This window comes from Choloepus didactylus, chromosome 3 (genome assembly GCF_015220235.1).
Source record: "Choloepus didactylus isolate mChoDid1 chromosome 3, mChoDid1.pri, whole genome shotgun sequence".
NCBI lineage: Eukaryota > Metazoa > Chordata > Mammalia > Pilosa > Megalonychidae > Choloepus > Choloepus didactylus.
The window spans coordinates 72,411,901-72,437,883 of NC_051309.1; the positions used below are offsets into that span (position 1 = coordinate 72,411,901).

General features: G+C 36.7%; 2 pseudogenes; one reads left to right on the plus strand and one right to left on the minus strand.

Annotated features, from left to right (window-relative positions):
* The first annotated feature begins 5,828 nt into the window (after nt 1–5,828).
* On the plus strand, nt 5,829–6,368 carry LOC119530296 (annotated as a pseudogene).
* A 4,992-nt stretch (nt 6,369–11,360) lies between these two features.
* Nucleotides 11,361–25,983, minus strand: part of LOC119530297 — a 66,238-nt pseudogene continuing 51,615 nt past the window's right edge.

A 25,983-nucleotide genomic window follows, 5' to 3' on the forward strand; every position in this document is an offset into this window, starting at 1 on the left:
CCATTCTTATGGATGCAAACCCATTGTAAATAGGACCTTTTGATGAGGCTACTTCAGTTAAGGTGTGACCCACCTCAATCTGGATGGGCCTTAATCCTATACATGGAGTCCTTTAAAAGAGAATGAAATTCAGACAGAGAGAGAGAGCCATAGAAGCAAGAAGCTAAAATCAATGAAACCTGGAGGAAAGGATACAGAGCAGCAGATGCCCCCATGTGCCTTGCCATGAGACAGGGGAGCCAAGGATCACTGGCAGCCAGTCTTCAAGAAGAGACCATTGCCACAATGATGCCTTGATTTGGACATTTTCCAAATATGCACACATACAAACAAACATATTCATAACAAAATAGGGAAGAGATACTAATAACAATTACAGCCCTCATTTCTGCAACTGGTCATGTGGCCGTAGCTGGTATTTGTAACTACTTTCTTCTGCTTCCCATTACACATTCTCTTTACCCTCAGCAAGCACCTCTGCTGGTCTTGGTTCTTTGCTTGGTGGACTGACACAAACCTGTGTTCCTGAAGGGTCTGGGCCATTAATAATTCTGTCTGGATTGGATTGTTGTATGTTTTGGCTGATGTTAATCACAGAGAATGGCAGTACGAAGATATCCTGTATTCCAAGTATACTCTTGCTTACCTCCATTGTGTAGTAGCAGTCCTGTTTCCTCTTGGAAATCAAGATAAACCACTCCAGCCAGGAAACTAAGCCTACTTATAATTATGCCTAAGATTCACCTCCAGAGAACCTCTTTTGTTGCTCAGATGTGGCCTCTCTCTCTAAGCCAACTCTGCAAATAAACTCACTACTCTATCCCCTCTGTGGGGTATAAGTCTTGCTGGCAACAAGGGATAAGATTCCTGGGGATGATCATGGTCCTGTCATCGTGGGATTGAGAATGCCTTCTTGACCAAAGGGAATAAGAAATGATGAAATAAAGTTTCAGTAGCTAAGAGATTTCAAATACAGTCGAGAGGACATTCTGGAGGTCACTCCTAGGCAAACTTCAGCCTGATATTGCAAATTGCCACAGTATGCCACTCCCAACCAACAGGATTCCTGAAAACCCTAATATAAGACTCTATAAATGTGTTTCCCAGTAAATTTATTTTTTTCAGAAACTAAAGGTCTCCAGATTGATCCCATACCAGACAAGCCCTGAAACCCAGAGGTATCAGTCTTTCCATGAACATCAACCAGTTTCATTCCATCACCCTATAGGGTCAACACCCCTTTCCAGCATGAAGAAGTTAAAATGACCATTGCCCAGATATCCCTGAAAACTGACAGAATGATCAAAAGTGAGGGAGGAGGTGTAATCAAGAAATTAGGGTTTTTCAAATGATTATGACTAGTGACTCATTATACAGCTATTTCTTTTTAGCTTATAGTGTATTAGAATAGCCAGAAGGAAACACCTGAAAATGTGGCAATGTAATCTAGTAGCCTTCATCTTTGATAATGATTGTATAACTAAATAGCTTCTATTGTGTGACTGTGTGATTGTAAAACCTTGTGACTGATACTCCCTTTATCCACTGTATAGATAAATGTGTAATAAAATAAAGACATGTATGAAGAAATAAAAAGATTCATACCAACAATTTCTAAAAATCAAGAAATTATTTGTTTGCAAAAGCAAACAAACAAGCAAAAAATCCCCCAACCAGTAGAGTAACAGCTTCTTTAACTTAATTAAGAAGCATGAGGAGCCCAAATGGGCTGGGTGGCTGTCTTAGCTTCCAGTTCAATGAGATCATTGTTGTGTTTCCTGGTATAAGCATTCCTCACTTTGGAACTAAGACCTATAATAAGCTTAGTGTAAAGTCATAGAAACATATTTTTAAATGGATCAGAAAATATTTTCCTAGTGGATCACTAGGGGTAATGGTAAGTGGTGCCATTCCCACTTCCACCCATTGATTCCTAGGCCCATTAGCATCCTGGCTATGAGAAAAATAGCTCTGAAGAGTGCTAATTTAGAGCATATACAGCTTCCTGGAGAATGCTGTCCCTGCCCTGCAAGGTATTCCCACCTAGTTAGCACCATAATTGAGCTTTCAAAAGGCCATTCCACTGTTTTATCAATCAGCTGCTTCAATGATGGGGAAAGGTAAGACCAGTGAATTCCATAAGCATAGGCCTATTTCCTCACTTCACTGGCTGTTTTCCAGTAATCCATTGATTGCTTTCCTTCATCAGAAGCAATGCTACATGGAATGCCTTGATGGTAGATAAGGTGTTCCATAAGTCCATGGATGGTAATTTTGGTTGAAGTGTTGCATGCAGGGGAGACAAATCCATATCCAGAGGAAGTTTTTAATCTACTAAGAACAAAATGCTGCCCCTTCCATGATGAAAGTGTTCCAATGTAATCAACTTGCCACCTGACAGCAGGCTAGCAACCTTGGGAAATGGAGCCATATGGGGGACTGAGTGTTGATCTCTGCTGCTGGCAGATTGGGCACTCAGCAGTGGCTGTAGCTATGTTGACATTGATGAGTGGAAATCCATGTAGCTGAGTGCATGCATAGCTATCTCTTTCACTGTGGCAACTTTATTCATGAGACTATTGGGCAATGACAGTAGTGACTGGGGAAAAGACTGCCTTGTATCCACAGAATGAGACACCCCATTCACTTGATTATTAATCCTACTCTGCTGAGGTCACCCTCTGGTGAGCATTCACATGGGACACAAATGTCTTCATGTTTTTTGCTTATTTATAAATGTCTTTCCATATACCTCTCTACTAGACCTCCTTGTCACCAATTTTCCAATCATGTCCCTTCCAAGTACCTGACTACCCAGCCAAGCCATTAATCAATATATAAATGCACATCCTCCAAGCATTTGTCCTCTAAGCAAAATGAACCACCAGGTGCACTGCTCAAAGTCCTGCCCACTGAGAGGATTTTCCTTCACTACTTTCCTTCAGGGATGTCCCAGATAGGGTGGTAGCACTGTAGCTGTCCACTTTCAGGCAGTACTTATATATCATGCAGAAATGTCTGTAAACTAGGCCTGAGTTTTTTCTTCTTCAATCCTTTGATTGTAGGCAGCCCCTCAAGAGGCCATAGCTATGTGCTGAGAGAAGTAATGTTGGAAGGAGTGGGGGCCTTGGGCTTTGAGCCACTTCTTGTGCAAATGACTTGTGCTTTCCAGGCCTGGTCAAGCTTGATTTTGTATAACCCACATTCATTTGATGATGAAGTTCCACTGTGCACACCCAAATTCATGGCTTGGTGAGTCACACAACACCCAGTTCATGATGGGAAGCTGAGTTTACATGGTAACTTGCTGACCCCTGGTTAAATGTTTGGTCTCTTCTGAAGCTCAGTAGCAAGCCAAAAGCTGTTTCTCAAAAGGAGATTAGCTATTTGCAGAGAATAATAGGCCTTTGCTCCAAAATCTTAAGGATCTGTGCTGTGATTCTCCTGTCAAAGATTCTATTGGCCACTTTCAAGGACCATTGGATCTGCAACATCATATGGCCCAAGTTGCAGAGCAACCTGAATGTAGCCTGGACTTATTACAGAGACTCCTCTTGCTACAGTCCCCACTCAAAGCTAACATCTTTTCAAAAATAGGCCAGAGAAGCACACTCAAAGGAAGAATATGCTACCTTAAAATCCAAAGTGGTTAACTAGATATCGTGGCTCTTTTTTGGTTGTAAGAGGGGTAAGATGAAGCAGCTTTTCCTCCACCTCAGTAGGGATATCTCAGCATGCCTCCACACCACTCAACACCTAGAAGTTTCCCTGATGTGGGCAGCCCCTGAATTTTCATTGGAGTTATTTCCCACCAATAAGCCTAAAGTGGTTGCTACTTCTTGCTCACTAGGTCTAATTTGCCTGATGTCATTGATGTAATGGACCAGTGTGATATGTTGTGGGAGGAAAAGGTGATCAAGTTCCCTATTGACTAAACTATGATATGGGCCTGGAGAGTTGATACACCCCTGAAGTAGGACAGTGAAGGCATATTTCTGGCCTTGTCAACTGAAAGCAAACTGTTTCTGGTGATCTGTACTAGAAGGTATTGAGAAAAAGCATTTGGCAGATCAACAGCAGGAGATGTATTAATTCACTCAATCAATGACACCACATGTGGAACAGTAGTAATTGGAGTCACTACCTGGTTAAGTTTACAATAACCCACTGTTATTCTCCATGACTGATTTGCTTTCTGAAGAGGCCAAATAGAAGAGTTAAATGGGAATGTGGTGGGAATCATCACTCCTGCATTCTTCATGTTCTTGGTGATGGCATTAATCTCTGCTGTTCCTGAAGGAATATGGTATTGCTTTTCGGTTATTATTTTGCTCAGTAGTGGCAGTTCTAGACATTTCCACTTGGTCTTTCCTACCATAATAACCCTCATCACAAAGGTGAGGGAACCAATGTGGGATTCTTCAAGCTGCTGATTATGTATATTCTAATTATGTGTTCTTAAACTGGGAAAATAACTACAGATTTGGTTCATCTGGCAAACCAGAGTAAGTCTCCTCAGAAGAAGACGGGCTGTATTAGTTTGACAGGACTGCTATTACAACTACCACACAATGAGTTGGCTTGTACAGTACTGTCTCATGGTTTTGGACGCTGGAACTCCAACATCAAGGATTTGCAGGGCTATCTTTCAGACTCTGTAGTGTTCTGGCAATCCTCCATCACAGGGTGATCTCTCTGTTCCCCTTTCATCTGCTTCTCTGGTTTCCACTGACTTCTGATTTCTGCCTGCATCTGAATTTCTTCTGCTTGTATTAAGGCCCACCCATGTACAACACGGCCTCATCTAAATAGGATCTTCAGAGATCCTAGTCACAAATGAGTCCAAACCACAGGGCCTAAGGTTAGAACTTGAATATGCTTTTTTGGGATGTGAGTCAATCTCCCACAAGGTTAATGACCATGAATTTGAAATTAGACCAGTCAGTGTGTTTGTGTATTTTTCTGTAACCATGTTTGGCTGCGTGGATATAGGGAAGAGTTGGTGGAGAATTGGATTTTACAAGTGTGGCAAAAAACAGAGTGTTATAGAGTGACAAAGGAAGAATTGTGAAGGCAGGGCAGTGATTTTAGTGATTGACTATGGAAGCTAAGCTGCAAACAGCCATACCAAAGAGGTACCCACTAAGGGAGACTTTAATTGCATGTCACAGGCATCTCTGTCTTTCAGTCCACGTTGAGTGTTGTATAACAAAAAGTATGTTAGAACAAATTACAGAATTATGGTCATAAAAATTAAATTAAGAACAACAAATATTTATTGAGCATACCCTTATATTAGAATTTATTCTGCAAGTACAGTGTAGAAGCTGATACAGATGTGTTAGAAAACTATTAGGTATATTCCATGTCAGGAAATAAATTCAGACATGGGCAAATTTTCACTCCCAAAACATGATTTTAGTCTGTGTTTGATTGTGTGCCATGTAGGAATGATTTTGTGTCAAGCAACATAAGATATTTGGAGGTACTTGTGGCAGAGACCAGTATTGCAGAAATCAAGCCTTAATACATTTATCAAGGAAAAAATGTTAATTCTTTTGTGCCTGAAGTTTTTACCTTTTTTTTCATTTTACTTTGCTGGCTTTTACCACTATTGTCTCTCTGCATTTAATAAATACCCATTGAGCTCCTATAATTAAAAATATTCTTTAATGAACTGTAAAGGATATAAAAAATGAATTAATCATGGCTTATGCACCCAAGGAGCTTCCATTTTAACTGTTGAAATCAAATCTGTTAACATATGTATAAAAACATTGGGCTGTCCCTCCTCCAGCCTGCCAGCTTAACTCGCCTTCTTTTATCCCTTCAGGTTGAATCAAGCATCATTTCAGTCAGCTACAGTAAATCTGTGTGATGTAAATTGGAAAAGTCATATCATCATAAGAGATTACTCTTCTGTGCAATTTTATGATACATTTACAGTCTTTGTTTTTCTGCATTGCATTGCTGCCTTACTCTTTTACATTGGTTACATGAACCTATGTTGGGATAGTTGAAAACTGCCCATGATTGACTTCATTATTACTCTTGCTACCACTTTTCTGTGGTTGGTGAATACTTCAGCCTGGGCTAAAGCTCTTACAGACATTAGAAGAGTTACCGGTCACAGTATTGTTCAAGAACTTCTGCCTTGTACCAAGCATCAAGAAGTGATGTGTTATTTTGGCTCTGTCACTGGTATGGGATCCCTGTGTCTGATATTTGGCTTTATGACAATGATAATTTAGAGAGGAAATGCTTGGTTTGTGTACAAGGAGACTGGCTTACACAGTCCAACAAATACTTCTGCCCATGGTGAAGTATTTCCCTGCTGGATTATAATCAAACAGAGAAATACACTGTGAAATATATGACCTGTTGCCAACATCTTTAGAAGCACTGACTGTTTCTAATAAAAGTAATGGCTTTCTCAAGAAATTGATAGGTTTAAAATTTTGCTGCTTCTTTACGTAAAGCCTGTGCCTTTCCTAGAAACCTGAGATGTAAATATATTCTCAATAAAAATTCAAAAGTTCAGGGGCCTATTTTGAGACAATATACATTTTTAAATGAATGATAATTTCTTCACTAAGGTGTTTGCCTTCCAAAGAGTTTACATCTTAAACCTTGGCATAAACTATACTCAGAAAATAGTTATATTGTAATATCATAGTAGGAAAAAAATCTTTATTTAAAATATACACTACTGTAAGTGTGTATAGACCATATACCTAAGGTCTTTGTTTAGGAAGCCTTGATTAAATGAATCATATTTTTAAAAATGTAATTAGTTCAAAATTTGTATATGAACATTTTTCATCCATTATGAAGGATTTTAAATTGCAAATACTGGGTGTATGTTCAATTTCTGTTTTTCTGAATGACTTGTAGTGCTTAATAGGTGTACTAAAATTGTTTTGAGAGCAGGGGTTTGGAAATTTTGGATATATGTGTAATTAATTTATGCATCTGTAAAAGTCTATTATATAAGCCTCCATTATGCTGGTTGCTTAACATTCTAGCTTTATAAGTAGAAAGGACATGGCTCAACTAGATATTATGATGTATATGGGCATTATTCTTCATGATATTTGTTTGTTATCCCTTGTTTTTCATGCTACAGAAGCACAGGCTGTCTAGGCTCCCTGCAAATAGAGTGGAATAATCTACCTTTCTTGGCAGATCCCAGAGAGTTAAAAAATTAAGTTTAAAATTTATAGTCAATGAAGTTCTGATTTTGAGTTTAGCACTGATATTGTGAAAATAAATGCTGATCAGATTTCATTTTCTTTATGTTCATTCTTATTTCACAAATGGGTGATTAAGGAATTATGCATTGTAAACAAAAGCACCTAAGTGAGTTATATTGTGGGTGTGCACACAATGCAAACACATTTGCATATACTCTGAGTACAGGGCTTATTAACATGTTGTTTCCTAACCTTTTTATTGTATGGAGATCAATATTTCCTATTCTTACAGTATGATTGTTTATATGTGAAGCAAATTTTGCCATTGCCTTATTTTTGCTGCTTTTGATCATGACAAAAAAATTGTCAATAAGAGAATGTATGTGTTTTATGCAACCAACTTAATAAAGAAGTTGAAAGAAAAAAGCACATTAGTAGAAAGTGATAATAAAAGAGAGTTTAAAAAGTGGTAAGGTTATTAAAAAAAAAACTAAATGTGCTTACCACATGACTTAGCAATTGCACTCAGACATTTATGCAAAGAAATGAAAGCTCAGGTTCACACAAAAACCTGCACATGAATGTTCCTAGCAGCTTTATTTGTAATAGCCAAAAACTGAAAACAATTCAAATGCCCTTCAACAGCTCAATGACTAAACTAACTATAGTACATCCATTCCATGAACTGCTACCCAGCAATTAAAAAAAGATACGAACTATTGACATATGCAACACATTGGTTAGATCTCAAGGGGAATAATGCTGACTGACAAAAGCCAATCTCAAAAGGTCAAATACTGTATGTGTCAATTTACATACCATCTTGAAATGACAAGATTATAGACTCAGAGAACTGATTAGTGGTTGCCAGGCACTAAGTAGTGGCTGTGGCATGAGGGACACTTGTGAGGGAACTGTTATGTATCTTGACTGTGGTGGTGGTCACACAAATCTACACATCTGATAAAATTATAAAGAACTAAATACACGCCACACACATCCACACACATACAAATAGGTACATTTTTTTAAACTGGTGAAATCTGAATAAGGTTGATGGATTGTCTCAATGCCAGTTTTCTGGTTGTGATATGGTACTACACTTAAGCAATCTGTATCACTGGAGAAACTGGTTAAAGAGAACACAGCATCTCTGTATATCTTACAACTGATGTGAACTATAATTATCTCAAAATAAAAAAAGTATTTTTATAATGTAAGGAATTTCAGAAAAGAAGATATTCCATCCATTTGAGGGAATCAGTGAAAGTTTTATTTAGGAGACTTATTTGAACTAAAGTGTAAATCCTGATATGATTTCAGTGCTATGTGATTATAAGGATTATGATTTTTTAAATATTGAAATGAAAAATTACAATAAGCCTTCACAGTCATACAAAACACTTGGACAAATAACATGTTTTTTAATAACTCTAATAAACTTTGTAGACTCAGAAATAAACAAGAAACCAGCTGAACTGTTGATTTATCTCATTTTAAAACTGTTTATTCAACCTATTATGATCCAGAACCATATCGTTTAAAACAAAATTTTTTAAACTGTTATATTACAGCAACAGTTATAATAGCTGCCATTTCTCTGCACCTACTATGTTCCAAGAACTATGCTAAGCTTCAGTCATTTGAGGTAAATATCATTATCCTTGTCTTAACTATTGGTGAGTAAATTGAGGATTAAAGTGTTTAAATAACTTGCTTAAATGAAGTTGGTGTGAAAGCTGGGATTACTTCTTAAAGTGAATGTGTAAACAAAAATAAAGATATGCTTTCTGCCTAATACAGAAATAAAAGAGTCATTCAACAACATTTATGGAAAGACTATTATATACAAAACACTTTTATAAAGTGCTGTGGGAAAAGAGAGAAAAGATGTAGAAGAGGAACAACCTGCTCTCTTTGTATAATTAAAAACATCATTATAGTCATGACTTCTTAACTTTCTCCAATTAAATGGCTAACATAGATATGTATGCCCAAGAATGCTGAAACACTTCCTACCTAATTTTTCAAAAGGAGTTGTCATTTTTAAAATATGATAATATATTATCTATTTCTCTGTGAACATAAATTTAACTATTACTCATATTTTCACTGAGCCAAAGCTCTATATCTCAAATCTTTTGTAAAAGGAAATATTGAAAACATTTCTCTGAAGAAAATGATGCCATTGTAAACTTAAAACTGCCAAATTTTTTCCTTAATTTAAATTTCTTTGAGTATGTTGCAAAAGGAATTCCCCAAATCATGCACATCAAAAAATTTTATTTTAGTTTGGAATTTAATCTCCAAATATCTAGAAAATACTAATGGTGATATCAAATTATATGAATTAACTGTTAATCCTTTGCAAATATGAATTGTATTCCTTTGTTTTTTAGGCCCTACTATAGATTTTTAACTAGAGTTCTCAGTATTTTTTGAAGATCGGGACATCCTTCCTGAAATAGGTTGCTTCTTACAGCTTGGAGGCCCAACTGCAGAATGTACTGAGAAAAGGGGAATCAATTTTTAGTTGAACACTCTTTAGTTGAACACTGAAAGTAATTTAATTTGAGGATTAAAATTCATCATATTTCTGTCTTATTTTTTTCCCAAAGCCTTTCATTAAATGGAACAAAGATGGCTTATGCAAAATATTTAACACTGACCATTCATGTCAACTTTCATATTTTGTTTTAGTCAAACTCCTAAATTTTATCAGCTTAAAAGCAAATTTTAGTGATGAATTATGTATGAATGTGGTTGATAGGGTATGTTTACAGTCATGTATGTCACCAGATGGAAAGCCAGAGGTTAAAACTTGGGACTGTGTAACTCAGTAAATCTCATAGTTGATGGTGACTTTGTGCAACCATACAAATAGAAAAATGTTCTTCCATGAACTAGAACAGATGTATTGAACTATTACAAGGAGTTAATAATAGAGTAGTATACAGTAAAAAAAAGCACCTATTGTAAACTATGGACTATACTTAACAGTAATATCTTAATATTCTTTCATCAATAGTAAAAAATGTTCCATGCCAATGCTAGGGATCAATGAAGGGGGGTGGGAGGGATAGATATGGGATGGTTCAGGTTTTCTCTCTCCCCCCTCCTTTTTTTGGAGTAATGAAAATGTTCTCAAATTGATTGTGGTGATGAATGCACAACTATATGATAATACTATGAGCCATCAATTGTATACTTTGGATGGATGGAACAGTGTGTGAATATACGTCAATACAATTGTATTTTTTAAAAAGCAAATTTTACTTGGGTCAATAAAAAGCAAATATTTCCTACTAATTTTAATTTTTAATGCAGTTATTATAAAACACAGAACTTGCATGGGTAGCTTTATACAATGATAAAAGGATAATGGAAAGGTTCAGTGAAATCTTGCCGTTAAAATGACCATATGTAATGGCACCAGTCCTAACTTCATAATGGTCTAGATCACTTGAATGTTGTGTCTCTACCAGCTAAGTAACAATTTACAAAATCTAAAGCTATGAAAGAGGCTGATAGTAGACTTTTCTTCTTCAGTTTCATACCCAGACAATCAGCAATTCCATGCTATGCTAGATGCAGCAAAGAAGCACCATTAGGATATTTTCCCTCTGTTAACCTTCTCCTTGAGCCCAAATGAATCTGACAAGACCACCAGCCATGTTCAGACTGTAAAAGCAGCAGTAGGGCAAAGGAGAAGCCAGGCCTGCTTATAGCTGTGCCTAAGAGTCTCCCCCTGAAGCCTTCTTTGTTGCTCAGATGTGGCCCTCTCTCTTTAGCTAAGCCTCCTCAGTAGGTGAGCTCACTGCCTTCCCCCCTATGTAGGACCTGACTCTCAGGGGTGTAAATGTCCCTAGCAACTCAGGATTTGACTCCTGGAGATGAATTAGGACCCAGCATAATGGGATTCAGAACATCTTCTTGACCAAAAGGGGTATGTGAAATGAAACAAAATAAAGCTTCAGTGGCTGAGAGATTTCAAATGGAGTGGAGAGGTCACTCTGTTGGATATTCTTATGCACTATATAGATAACCCTTTTTAGGTTTTAATGTATTGGAAAAGCTAAAAGTAAATACTTGAAACTGTCAAACTGCAACCAAGTGGCCTTGATTCTTGAAGACAATTGTATGACAATGTAGCTTACAAGGGGTGACAGTGTGATTTTGAAAACCTTGTAGATGAGTAAAAAAAATGGGGGCTAAAAACTAAGGGAAAAATAGGGCAGGAAGAGGGGAACGATTTGGGTGTTGGTTTTTCACTATTATTTTTTAATTCTCTATCACTTATTCTGGTACAAGGAAAATGTTAAGAAAATAGATTGGGGTGATGAATGAACAACTAAATGATGCTAATGTGTCAGTTGATTGTATATTTTGGATGATTGTATGGTGGGTAAATAAATCTTAATTGAAAAAATGAACAAATAAAAAAATTAGGCAGCAGTAGGGGAAGAACTGCAATCATCTCAAAATGGATATCTGAGCCCTAGCTTCATGTGCATGACTACAATACATGGGTGGTATTCCCATTCAAGGTTTTGAAGCTTGGGGAAGCTTGAAATTCACAAAAGCTTGTTTATAATCCATTGTATTCAACTGTTTGAATTTATTCTCTCTTCATCCCCTCCCATTCCACTCAACCACCCAAAAATCTTACCAAATGAGGTATGTCCATTGTCCTTCAATGAATTGCAATTCTAGCCTTAAGTCTTAAAAGAATTCTTAATAAATTGACTAGTGACATTTTCCTCATCTTCCCCTTCTCCATGGATTATCAAATTACAATACCAAGACATAGGTTTTTCAGTATTATATGTTTTTAGTATCATATATTGGCATGCTCAGAGGTGCAATAGTGAAATAAATCTGCTTTAACTTGTTCAGATCAAATACATTACATAAAGTTGGTACAATTATCGTAGTTCACAAGAAAATGGAATCTTCTCCACATTTATCTCAGCAGTTTTTTTGACTGGGAAGGAAAATAAAGCTACTTCTTGTTTTCACTCTTAATTCCCACTTTTTCTCCATTATGAAGTGTTTGCTGCTCTGCTTGTTCTACCTTTCACAATACATATAACATTTGTTCTCATTCCACTCAGAAAAGTAAACACATAATACCATTCTGTACATGAAAATGTATTTTTTCCTTTTTAAGTTTCCTTTCATTCCTTGTCCTAACCTTTTAATTCATAAACTTACTGAAATGACAGAGTTGGAAAAATGAAGGAAGGGACCATTTCAAATTATATATACACATGAGAAATTTATATCAACCAGACAAAATTTTGATAATGGACAACTTCTAAGAAACAAATTAATGCAGGTTGGCACAGAATCCATCAGGCAGAGGTAGGATGTTCATGTGTGGAACAGAGCTAGGAAGGAAATATATGAGTCAAGCAAACAGTTTAGTTAGATTGGTCAGATCCAGGCGACTTCCAAGGCTTCTACAATTCCGTATCTCTAAGAATGGCCTACATACAAAAAAAAAAGTTCCATTCTACTAGGTTCTTCTCTCTCAGACACCTGTTTTGGAAGTGATCCAGTCCCGGAAGGCAGTCACTCTAGTATAAACACCAGGTTTATTGGGTTGGCCTCATTTATCTCCCCAGCTCACTATTCCACAAGGTACCAGATATCTCTAGCATCTGGGCTAACCAGTGGTCCTCCAGAGTCACCCTAAGGAGAAAGAAAGAGTAGTAAATAGTGATTCAGTTCATTAAGATGAATTTCCTATTTTTCCCACTTAAGAGTTTAATAAACTGTGACATTTTCAAATCTTTGATGTATTTGAATGTCGAAGTGGTTCTCTTGATCCATGTCACTTATTTATATAATAGGGGAGCTCTGATACCTAGAAAATTGGCTTAGGCTCAGGATTCAGTCCACAGAGATTGAGGAATCCACCCCTTTGGAAAACAGTACTCTTCATTTAGCTGGTACATCTGACAGAAACAACCCCCTGTTATCCTTCCTATACAGTTTGCCTCTTTATAATGTTGACATATCTCCCCAAAAAGGGTGAAGAGTCTTTGTTGATAATAAACATGAGCTTTAGAGTCAAACACTTGGGTTTAAATCTCAAATCTGGACCTTATAAACAGCCTAAGATGTTTAATTTACTTACTTGTAAATGCTTTTAATAATACCTGTCTCACCTGATTATTTTGAAGATCATGGAAGATGGTGAATGTAGATGCTTTAGCACAGAACCTGGCACAAAGCAGAACTTAGTAAATAAATATTTAAAAACACAATTTCAAATTATGTGTCTCCTGTGAACTCCAGAGGGCTGCTTCTTTATACAGGCAATAAGAACAATGTACTGCCTGATCATTTCTCAGCCAGTGTGGTCTCTAAGTATTGACCACCTATTAATCCTTAGCTATCAATGAAGCTCTTAATTAATCAACATATCATCTCATTATTTAATGCAACCCTTGTGACAAAGCAGAAAGATAGGCTTCATTTTCTCCATTTTAGCAATAAGAAAACTGAAACTCAGAGAATTTTATTAAATTGACTGAGGTCACATCAGTCACAGAACTTAAATGTGAACCCAGAGGTATCTAACACAGAAAATAATATATTTGTCCCTCCGTTATACAACTTGCTTTGTGTATTTTCTTATGTCCATGTAAAATATAGTAGCTGATACCAATAATAGCTAAATTTGAAATATTTTTTTGTAATTTGGAAATGAATTAACCAATAAGTATTTACTGATATTCTTCTATGTGGTAGGAAATATTAAAAAGACTATAAACACAGGGGCCTTCTCCTCAAAGAGCTTACATTCCACTTATAGAAATAAGATATGCCATATGAAGCTATTTGAAAATAAATCATTTTGATAATTGAGACCCAGGCTTATATGGAGGTAGAGAAGAAGGAGGAGATTAGGATTGAGAAATAGAAGGTTCCAAAGAGAAAAATGCTTAGTTCAATTCATGAGACAGGGAAAAATTGGTCTAAGAATAAGTAAAGTAATTAAATTAAAAAGGTAGCAAAGTATCAGACAGCATTACAGGCTGAAAAATAAGGTGATGACTATAATGATGTAAAATAGATTGTACTTGTCTTGTCATCTTGCCTGGTCTAATCATGAATTCCCCTTTTGAGAGACCACCCCAGTCAGCCCTACCTTAGGCATGACCACAACTAGCAAGGCATGTACTGCCATGCGGTCCAGGTGACAAGAGCCACCCTCAGCTTCCTCAAGTGGCCCTTGATGCTTAAAGTTGCCAATCCCCAGCATCCACAGGAAAGCTACACTCCTCCCACTCTGAGTTACAATCAAGTCGAGAGCCCAGGACTCATAGTCTTCTTCCCCTCTCCACTGACCCTCCCAGGGGCCTGGGTTAGGTAAGCCCCAGGCCTCTCTGCTGCCCTCATCTCCAGTCTCTCCTTCCAGGTCCTCTGACCTAATAAAGCTGTCCTTTCATTTATTCTCAGATGTCTGCTGCTGTGTTTGCAACTCATTACCCAAAGAATTTCCACATAGCATCTAAAACAGTGACCAGAAAGTATCAGGTAGAGAAAGGTAGAGTCTGTGCCACTAAAGCTAATTAAGTCACAAGCAATTGATGAATAGGGAAATAATGTCAGTATAAGATGGAAAACTCTGTTGGCTAATATGTGTTCTCTCTTAGAAAAGGGATATGACTTTCTTAGAAAAGAGTCAGAATAATGGGAGTGGAATTATAATCTTCAGAGAAAAGGGAAAAGCTCTCAGCTCAACTAACAGACAGGCATAAAAAAGACTTTTGAGCTCTAATTTAAGAAAATGTTAAGAGTGGCCTTGACCAGGACTCCTTCCCCCAGAGATACACCGTCAGCCTTGAGTAGCTTTTGGGTCGTGGAAGGCAGCACTTCCTCCTGTGCTAGGGCCACACATCCACATGTGTGTATCATCTCAGTCCCAGCAAGCCAATGTCTTCACTCTATTGTTTCTGTGCATTTTTAGCATCCCTGAATCAGCCACCAACAATTCCGTGAAACCTGCCTGCCTACACTGCCCAAGTTATCTTTCAAGATACTAATTATTGCTTCTGTTTATTCTCTGGTTAAAAGCTTCACAGCCTTGAGGGATCTGTCAGGTTTTCTCTAATCCTATTTTTTTTCATAACCCCTGCTATTTTTAGTGAGCAGTTTAGTGAGAAACAAAACAAGAAGTTTTTAAAGCAACACATCATGATATAATAGAAACTTCTAAAATTGTAAGCAAAATGCCTAATAAGGTGGCAATTGTAATGATCAAGAAATGAAGTAATGAGGAAATAGATTAGGGTATTAATGGAAGGGATGGAAAAATAGAGATAAATCTGAAAGCCATAATAGAGAGGGAAAATATTCTAAGACTTAATTTATTGCAAATGAATGAAAGGTAACGGTGAATGAAGACTAAAATAGTGAAGCCATAACAGAAATTAGAAACTTGAAAATAAAAACCATTTAACATTTCATATTGACTGTTGAGTCTGAGTTGGCACACATTCAGATTTTAGTCTCATACTAACAGCTTAAACCATCTAAATGAAAATGGCTTTGAAGTAGGTGAAAAATTGAGACTAAATTTGGGCAAGAAGTTAAATGTGGAGACGTAGATTTGGAAGTCATTAATGTAATTGCTGAGTTCAAAGTAAAGATGACTTCTTTGAGTGATTAAATGGACAGCAGAGAAAATTTTTATATGAGACCTAGGTCTTGAGGGATAGTCGAGTTTATAGAGAGGGAGAAAAATATGAACAAAAGAAAGGACCAGAAATGAGTGGCTGGAGAGGAAGAAAGGAAATCAGCATATTTTAGGATCTTACACAAGGAAGGATCACGTTTCAAGAGGGAGGAGATAGCCACATACCACCGAAATAGAAAAGTGTAGGAGACCCAAGTAAAGATTATTGCATATGAGATTATTGATGACTTTTGAGATTTTAAAATGTATGGAGTTAGTCAAGTGAGAAAAACTGACACTAGCCCTAAAAGAGGTAAAAAATGGTCTGCTTCTCTCCAGAGATAAGGAAGGATGATATAAAAATGAACTAGGGTTAAATTTGGTTCCTTGTCTTTACTTCCCTGATTTTTTTAAAGGATATTTACCTCTAATACTGTCATTGAAATGGCATTTTAGAGTAGGAGACATACATTCTGATGAAACTATATGATATATGGGATTTGCTTCAAAATTAACTTATCTTTTTGCAAGGGAAGGAATAAGTGGGATGGCATTAGGGGATGTATGGATGAACTAAGATTGGTCACAAGTTGATAATTGTTGAAGCTGGGTGATTGGTACGTGAAGGATCATTATACTGTTCCTTCTAAGATTGTATATATTTGAAATTTTCTGTAATAAAAAATAAAAAACTGAAGGGACATATAGCTGTTCCTCTGAAAGTCAGGAAAGAAATTGCTATAAATAGAGGCTGGGATATTTGAAGGAAGATCATAAATAAGGGTTGTAAATGTGAAAACATGATTTTTTCAATAGTTTTATCAACCTGAACTTTGTGTAAATTTCTGTAATGGGACCAATTTGCATTGTTCAATGGCTTCTTTCAGGAACACTAAGGGCCTCAGAACAGAAACAGGAACACAATGAAGTGAGACAAACCTTGAACATTTGCAGGGAGGTATGGTGAACGGTCAACTGGGTGAAAGACTTTAATGTAGCATGGAGAAATGCTGAAGTGACTGGCCCTGAGGTAAAAGTTGGAAAGGAATTCTGGTAAAGCCAGAAGTGGATTAAGTTGTAGTGTGTATATGACAGAGTAAAAGAAAAACATGTAAAGTTGTAAAAAAAAAAATCTAAGAAATGGATGACATGTTATGAATACAGATTGAAAAGCATACATATTACAGGGAATTTCAAAGAGCAACATGGGGGCTTAGAGAGCACATTAGACATGGGCCTGGGCAGTCACAAAATAAAAATTAAAGAAGCATTGATTGTGTGGCCCGGGGCTCAGTTATTGGCCAACTCCAAGATTTTATCAGCAATGTGGATAAAGACATAGAGGTCTTAATTTTCATATCTGCCAAAGACAAAATGTTGACAGCACCAGCCTATACACTGTAAAGTAAAATAAGGTTCTAAATAGTATTTATGCTGCAGACCAAGATGAAGTAGATTTACTTCTACCTCCTCTCTTTACCCAACCCTCCTGCTAAAACAGCTAAAATCCCTGGATATTAGGAAAAAAAAAAAGAAAACAAATTTAAGAAGACTCTGAAAGGTATAAAGAAGAAGGTAGATGGGATAGGGGCCACAGGACTGGAGAAATCACAGCAGGAAGTTCTCTGATTTGTCCCTTTGCCTCACATATCCCAGACTTGGAGAGCTGAAGAAGCTGGCAATCTGGAAATGCCAAAGGATGCAGTGAAAAAGAAGCTGTGGTAGACTGAATTATGTACCACAGCAAAAAGACAGGTTCTTTATCTTAATCCACATTTCTGTAGGTGTGAATGCATTTGTAAATAGGACCCTTTGAATATATGTTATCAGTTAAGGTATGGACTCATTTGTGAATAGGATCTTCTAAAATTCTTTTTAGATGTGAACCAGTGAATCAGGCTGGGCCCTTATCTGTATTATTGGAGTCCTTCATAAGCAGAAGAAATTTAGATGCAGAGAGTCAGAGAAAACCACATAGGAGGAAACCAGGGCCATCTCCATGTGAAAGAGACTGACATCACCAGAACACTACTGACCTAGGGAGAAAGCATGAGCTTGCAGATGCCCTGATTTGAAATTATTGGCCTCTAAAACCACAAGCCATTCAAGTTTAAGTCAACCCATTGTTTGGTATTTGTCATAGCAGCCTGGAAAACTAAAACAGAATGCTCAAGAGAAGCCTGCTCTGTCCAAAGAACCAAGAAGACAATTACAACTCTACTCCAGGCAAACACAGAAAAAATTGCAGCCCCACACTATCCCCATCAGCAAGGACCAATTGAAGTGTCTAGATTTCCACCCTTACCAGGCTGTAACAAGACACAATCTCCCTCCAGACTGGTATCAGGTAAGGCTGAGTGGAAAGCTGTACTTTCATCCTTCCTGAGCAGGAACTAAAGCCCTTATGCACTGCCCCTCTGATATCAGTGGGGATCAGATGGGGAGCATGGACTGTCGCTCCCATCCAGTAGTAATGAGACTCTCCTCTCCCTCCCCATTGGGATGGTATCAGAGAAGACCTAAAACAGAGTCAGGATTCTCACTACCACCCAATGATAAGGAGACTACCACCCCATGGTGTTAGGGGAGGCCATGAGAGAGCAGTAACACAGGTATTCCTACCCCTCCGAGCAAGGGTAGTACTGGTGTAGCCTAGTGGGAAGTCAAATCCCACCTCCACTCAGCACTAACAGGGTACTACTCCCCAGCTGGTGTCAAAGGAGGATGAGTGGGGAGCCTGGTCTTTCACTTCCACCTGGCAGTAATGAAGTGGCACCCCTCTGCCCTTCAGAGTGCAGTCTGCTTAAAACAGGAGATTTAAATATTTAAATAATATCCAGAGTCTCAAAACATAATACCAAAATGCCCAGGATACTTTTGAAAATCACTTGTCACACCAAGAACCAGGAAAATCTCAACCTGAATGAGAAAAGACAATCAACAGATACCAACACTGAGCTGACATGTGTTGGAACAATCTGCCAAAGATTCTAAAGCATTCATCATGATTACTACCATGTTTGAAACATTTACTACCATGATGGAAACAAATGGAGAAAACAAAGTCTCAACACCAAAATAGATATAAAGAGAACCAAATGGAAATCTTAGAATTAAAAAGTACAGTAACAAAAATGTGAAACTCACTGGATGCTGACAACTGCATAATGGACATAACAGAACTTGAAGATAGAATGATAAAAGTTATTCAGTCTGAACAATAGAGAGAAAATGGAGTGGGGGAAAAAAACAGAAGTTCAGGGACCTGTGATACTATAACAAAAGATCTAACATTCCTGTCATTGTAATCTCAGAAGGAGAGGAGAAAGAAGGTGGGGCTGAAAAAGAATTAAAAAGATAATTAGTAAATATTCCCAAGTTTGACAAAAGACATAAACCTACAGATCCAAAGAGATGAGGAAACCCCAAACAAGACAAACCTAAAAAATTCATGCCCTAACCGACCATAACCAAACTTCTGAAAACTAATGACAAAGGGAAAAGTCTTGAATGCAGGAAGAGAGAAATGACACCTCACCTATAGGAGGAAAACAACTTGAATGTCACCAGATTTCTTTTCAGAAGCCAGGGAGGCCAGAAGGATATGGCACAACAATTTTTAAGTGCTGAAAGAGAAGAACCCTGAATTCTACATCTGGCAAAATTATCCTTCAGAAACCAAGGGGAAATAAGGACTTTCATAGACAAAGAAATTCTAAGAGAATTTGTCACCAGCAGAATCTTTAAAATGGCTGAGATGATAAAAGAAGTAATCCTAGAAAATCTGTGAAAAAATGAACAGAAAGAATAAAACTATAGTATAATATAATAAACTTTCCTTCTCCTCTTGAATTTTTTGAGTTATGTTTGACATTTGAAGCAAAAATATTTTCTGAAATGGTCCTCAATGTAAGCAAAGGAAATATTTAATACTTAAATTTATATTTATTAATATTTAACATTAAAAGTGAGGGGTTAAATGGACATAAAGGGAGGAAAGATTCTATTCCACATTTCACTCATAGTAGTAAATGTAAAAACCTTCAGGCTTCTTCACTGCAAAGGAGAGTCTAAATATGGTTATCATTGTGCCTAAGAGTCTCCCCCTGAGTACCTCTTTGTTGCTCAGATGTGGCCCTCCCTTTGTAGCTAAGCCAACTCAATGTAACTCACTGCCCTCCCCCATACATGGGATCTGACACCCAGGGGTGTAAATCTCCCTGGTGATGCAGGATATGACTCTGGGAATGAATCTGGACCAAGTATCATGTGATTGAGAGCATCTTCTTGACCAAAAGGTGGATGTGAATTGAAACAACGGCTGAGAGATTCCAAATGGAGTCAAGATGTCACCCTGGTGGGCATTCTTATGCACTATATAGATAACCCTTTTTAGGTTTTAATGCATTTTAATAGCTAGAAGTAAATACTCAAATCTATCAAACTGCAACCCAGTAGCCTTGGCTCTTGAAGACAATTGTAGAGCAACGTAGCTTACAAGAGGTGACAGTGTGACTGTGAAAGCCTTATGGATCACACTCCCTTTATCCAGTGTATGGATGGGTGAGTAGAAAAATGGGGACAAAAAACTAAATGAAAAATAGAGTGGAGGGGGGTTGGGAGTTCTTCTTTACTTTTATTTTTTATTCTTATTTCCACTTTTTCTGGTATAAGGAAAATGTTCAAAAAATAGATTGGGGTGATGAATGCACAACTATATGTTGGTACTGTGAACAATGGATTGTAAACTTTGGATGATGTATGGTATGTGAATATATCTCAATAAAATTGAATTTTAAAAAGACCCTGCAGACTATAATAAGTTTTAGATGTATAATGTAATACCTAGAGGAACCATTTAAAAAATTCTACAAAGAGATACTATTAAAAAAAAAAAAAACCTCTATACATGAAACAAATGTAATTCTAAAAAAAATTAGTGTATGATTCTATTTATATAAAATTTTGCAAAATGACAGAATTATAGAGGTGGAGAAAAGAATAGTGATTGCCAGGGTTTAGGGACGGTGGGAAGGATGGAATTGCATGTTTCTATAAAGGGAGATCTTTGTAGTGATGAAAAAGTTCTCTGTCTTGATTGTGGTGGTGGTTACAAGAATCACACACCTGATAAAATACCACAGAACTATACATACACATTGTACCAATGTCAGTTTCCTGGTTTTTATATTTTACTATATTTTTTAAGCTGCAACCATTGAGGAAAATGGGGTAAAGCGTACATGGGACTCCTTTGTACTGCTGTTGCAACTTCTATAAATTTATAATTATTTCAAAACAAAGAGTTAACCAAAATTATGTGGTGTAGTAATAGATAAAACCCCTTACCTGGCATGCATCTCTTTGGCCTTTCAAGGAGCCAGCACATAACATTCCAGGAGTTATGGCATCATTGTAAGCTGGAGGTTCGTTGCATATTTTAGTGTCTATGAGATCCACTTGTACTTGCCGAAGATGATTTTGATGATCACCTAAAAGGAAAAGATAGTCTTTGTGTTTGTAGACATACATATATTTCAGAAATCTGAATTAAGTCATATATCATTACTAAGATGGCAATATAGAATCTCAGGATTTGCATTTTTGAGATACAGTAATATTTGGAAAGATACAGCCCTTCAAATTTCTTCCTAACTACTTTAAATGAAAAGTTAGGTGACTAAGGAATAAGCATAAGTTGTTCAAGTAATTTCCATTCCATTGTTAACCTTAGAAGGAAGCTGCAGAAGGGGAGAATGGTGGCTTTATGACTGTGATCTTCACAGTTGAGTATATTAATTCTCTCTAATCTGCTATGTCATTAATTCCTTAGTAAAAAGTTCAGTAGCTAGGAGACATATTTACTCTTTCAGTCACCTTACCAAACACCATTGCAAAGTAGTAGTAATGCAATTACTACTAACCTGAGGCTTATTGATTGTACATGTTGGATGGATTGTATAAAGGGTGAATAAAAGTGCTTTAAAGAAAAGAAAAAAAAAAAGTAACTTAAGGCTTGAAGAAATTCATGTGTTTTCCGAATGACTTGGTTCACTAGCAGGGCTTGACTTGACCCAGGTCCATATGATCAACCATCCAAAGTATTTTGGCACGATAACATCCCCTTCCTTAAATTCCTTAGAATACCAAATTATATTACTATATTTGACTTTCTTTTCAGATTATTAGCATCATTTTGCAATGCTCCAAATCCTGTCACAAACATCTGATCACCCGGGTGGAAATCATGGGAAGCATCAGGGAGAAAAATTCTATGTACTTCATTACTATAAGGAACAGGTCTAGAAAGTTCTACAACTGAAATATCATAGTCATGTGATAGATAATTGTATTTTTTCATTGACCATTATCTTCCTGAGTCCATGTTTCATTTTTGGAGGCTTTACTGTTACTCCAAAGGGAGTAGTCCATCTGGCTGGATCCATAAACCTGGAGATAAAAAAGGAAGAATAAATTCCACTTCACTGTGCTACTAACAAAATGTTTTCAAATCAAACAATTTAGTCTGCAGGTGTCAGGATAAATTTCTCTTTTTAAAAGTATAGTTTCTGGGAGTGAATCTCCCTGGCAACGTGGAATATGACTCCTGGGGAGGAATGCAGACCCAGCATCGTGGGACGGAGAACATCTTCTTGACCAAAAGGGGGATGTGGAAGGAAATGAAATAAGCTTCAGTGGCAGAGACATTCCAAAAGGAGCCGAGAGGTCACTCTGGTGGGCACTCTTACGCACAATTTAGACAACCCTTTTTAGGTTCTAAAGAATTGGAGTAGCTGGTGATGGATACCTGAAACTATCAAAATACAACCCAGAACCCATGAATCTCGAAGACAATTGTATAAACATGTAGCTTATGAGGGGTGACAATGGGTTTGGGAAAGCCATAAGGACCACACTCCACTTTGTCTAGTTTATGGATGGATGAGTAGAAAAATAGGAGAAGGAAACAAACAAACAGACAAAGGTACCCAGTGTTCTTTTTTACTTCAATTGCTCTTTTTCACTTTAATTATTATTCTTGTTATTTTTGTGTGTGTGCTAATGAAGGTGTCAGGGATTGATTTAGGTGATGAATGTACAACTATGTAATGGTACTGTAAACAATCAAAAGTACAATTTGTTTTGTATGACTGCGTGGTATGTGAATACATCTCAATAAAGATTAAAAAAAAAAAAAGAACCTCCCCATAAAAAAAAATATATATATATAGTTTCCGTGTATAGAAACAAACTTTCCAATCTGAGCATCAGGCTCAGGGGTCAAATCACAAGTGGAAGTGCCACCCTACATCCCATTTCACCAGATCTTGGGTCTTATGACATTTGTGGACATCAGTGTCTCCACAGGGACCTCTCAAAGCATAGTCTATGCAGAATGAGAGAAATAAATGTATTCTATGTATCCCATCTTCCTTACCACAAACATATACATTTCTCTAAAAACCAAGGCCATATAATAATTCAATAACACATTACTATAAACATACCATATGTATTTTGACAGTGGGTTGAAAGGGTCTCTACTCCTCAGAATACAATAAGTCAACATATTCAGTTGTGTAATTTGCTACTTCCAAATTTCTTCATACTGAATTATCTTTTTTGTCATATGAAATTTCCCCATTGGGGTCCAATCTATAATCCACTCAGCTCTACCTCTGACACATTTGCAAAAGAGAGACATGGCTCTTTTCCTTGACCTCAAATTCAAAGCCCAAAGATGACTAAAATTCCTGCTTTCACTGACAATCTACTGTGTATTTAGCATTTGAAAATTTGTCTACATGTACTTTGAAGCCATTTCCATTTCTGGACTGTAAAACCTCTAAGATTTATGAGTTTCCCATTCTTTCTGATGTATTCATTTTCTTTAATTAAGGCTGAATTTACCTCACTAAATTTAATTTCATGAGGTATTTTCCTCTTAAAATGTCCTCGATTTACATTGCTTACCCCTATTCCATTGCAAGCTTCAGGACTTACGTTCTAAAGCAGTGAGCCGCACTCACAAGCATGTGCCATTAATTAAAGTTGCTCCATAGCGATGGATCCCACCCTGTTGCAGGCTAGCTTGCCATGGCCATTCACCCTCTTCAACCTCTGTCCCACCAACGATCCTGAGACTCTGGCTTGTAGATTTATTCCTTTGTGTTCCACAGCCTACAAAAAGAGACAATTGGTTAGACTTGTTTTTAAACAAAATGTTTTTACTATTTCCCATATTCCTTGTACTTTTTGCTCCAATAGTACCAAATATCTTCTCTTGGTCTTAACTTTCTTTAAGCTATAATGCTTCATTTTGTTAAACACGATTCATCATTTAGGATTTAATTCAGTTGTTACCTCCACTAGGATGCCATTTCCAACCATTCTCCTGACCCTAAACTAGATTGGTAATGTGTTTCTTAATGCTTCCCTAATAGCAATAATAATAATAAATGTGTACACAGATAAGAAGACATACATATGTATTTATATAGATGCATACATATGTGTGTATATGCATGTGAGTGTATATGTGTATGTGTATATCCTTCCACATTGTTTATCAGGGTTCCTCAGTCATGGCAACATTGACATTTGGGGCCAGATATTCTTTGTGGTGGGGGCCTCTCCTGTGTTTCATAAAATGTTTAGTAGCATCCCTGGTCTCTATATACTAGAAGTCAATAGCATTCATTCCCTACCTCCCAAACATAACAATCAAAAATATAACCTGGGAGTCAAAATCACTGTTTGTTTAAAACCAGTGTTTTAGAATTATGTGTTTATACATGAGTCTCCCCCAATAGAGTATGAAATGATTTTGGAAGGAATTATAGCTTATTCATCTTTGTATCTCTATTGCCTAACAGATTACAACCACATAATTGGTATCCAATAGATATCAGCTGCAAGAATATGTGTCATTTAAGTAATGGGATTATCTTTCGGTTATAAATTAACCAAATTCTGAGTTGGTGAGTAGCACTTTTTCCTCTATCCTTTAAAACCTTTGTACTAATGTGCTAATTACACAATTATTAAATGTATTCTCTAAATCATGGTGGAACACTCTGCTATACATTAAGGGAAGTACTGGAACTAGAGTCAAAACTTTTAAAATGTGGGTAAAGATATTATTTGGGCCTTCAATGTCATCAATATATATCTCAACCCCATAATCACCTGCTATTTCAGTAACATGATATTAATAACATCAAGAAGATTTTATTTAGGGTACAATAAAAATACATTTCTGCATCTAGTTGAACAATACCAACACATAGATTATGTTTATATAATCTTTTAAAACTTTTGTGAGAGTGTATTCTGGATATCTGCAATCAGAACTTTGAGAAGTGAAAATTTTGCCTCATCTTTGATAGCATCACAATTCACTTATACGCCAAATCTGCCACAGGCCGAAAAATCCACTCCAAGGGTCTCCCAATGTTGTCTCTCTGTAGCATTAGAATATGTCTCATAAATAAGATGAAGCAACATCAGCTGTGCTCAAAGAAAACTATTCTGTCCCTATAATACCAACAAAAATTAAGCCTACATCAGATAGAGTATTTTTTTTTTACATTCAGATAATACAATTTTAATAAATACATTGAACTTACAATTGTTCAGCTAGTTGTCTGTTTCTGTCTTGGTGATTTCTGAAATACACAGAAATGGTGACAAGAACATGTTGAGCACATCAAAATTCCATTATTCCTCTGTGTACTTCAAATACTAAAAGACTGTTTAATTCTGTTATAAGATAGTAACTCTAGGTTATAAAGAAAGCAACACAACTAGTTTATCATAGTCACAGTGTATTCATTCCTTGGGGAGAAGAGAGATCTGAACAGTGTTTATAAAACTTTGGTGACGAATCACATAGAGAGTATCTTTATAATATAAAATCTCTGTTCCCCTTCTCAGTAAGTCTGATTCCTTAGGTTTGTGTTGAGGCCCAGGAATCTAAATTTTATATCAATAAGTAAAATAAAAGTGTTCCCAGCTGCTATTTGCAATATACTAGTTTAAGCTGCAAGATTGATTCTCCAAATGTAATCATATTTTCATTGACTATTTTTTCAGGTTATT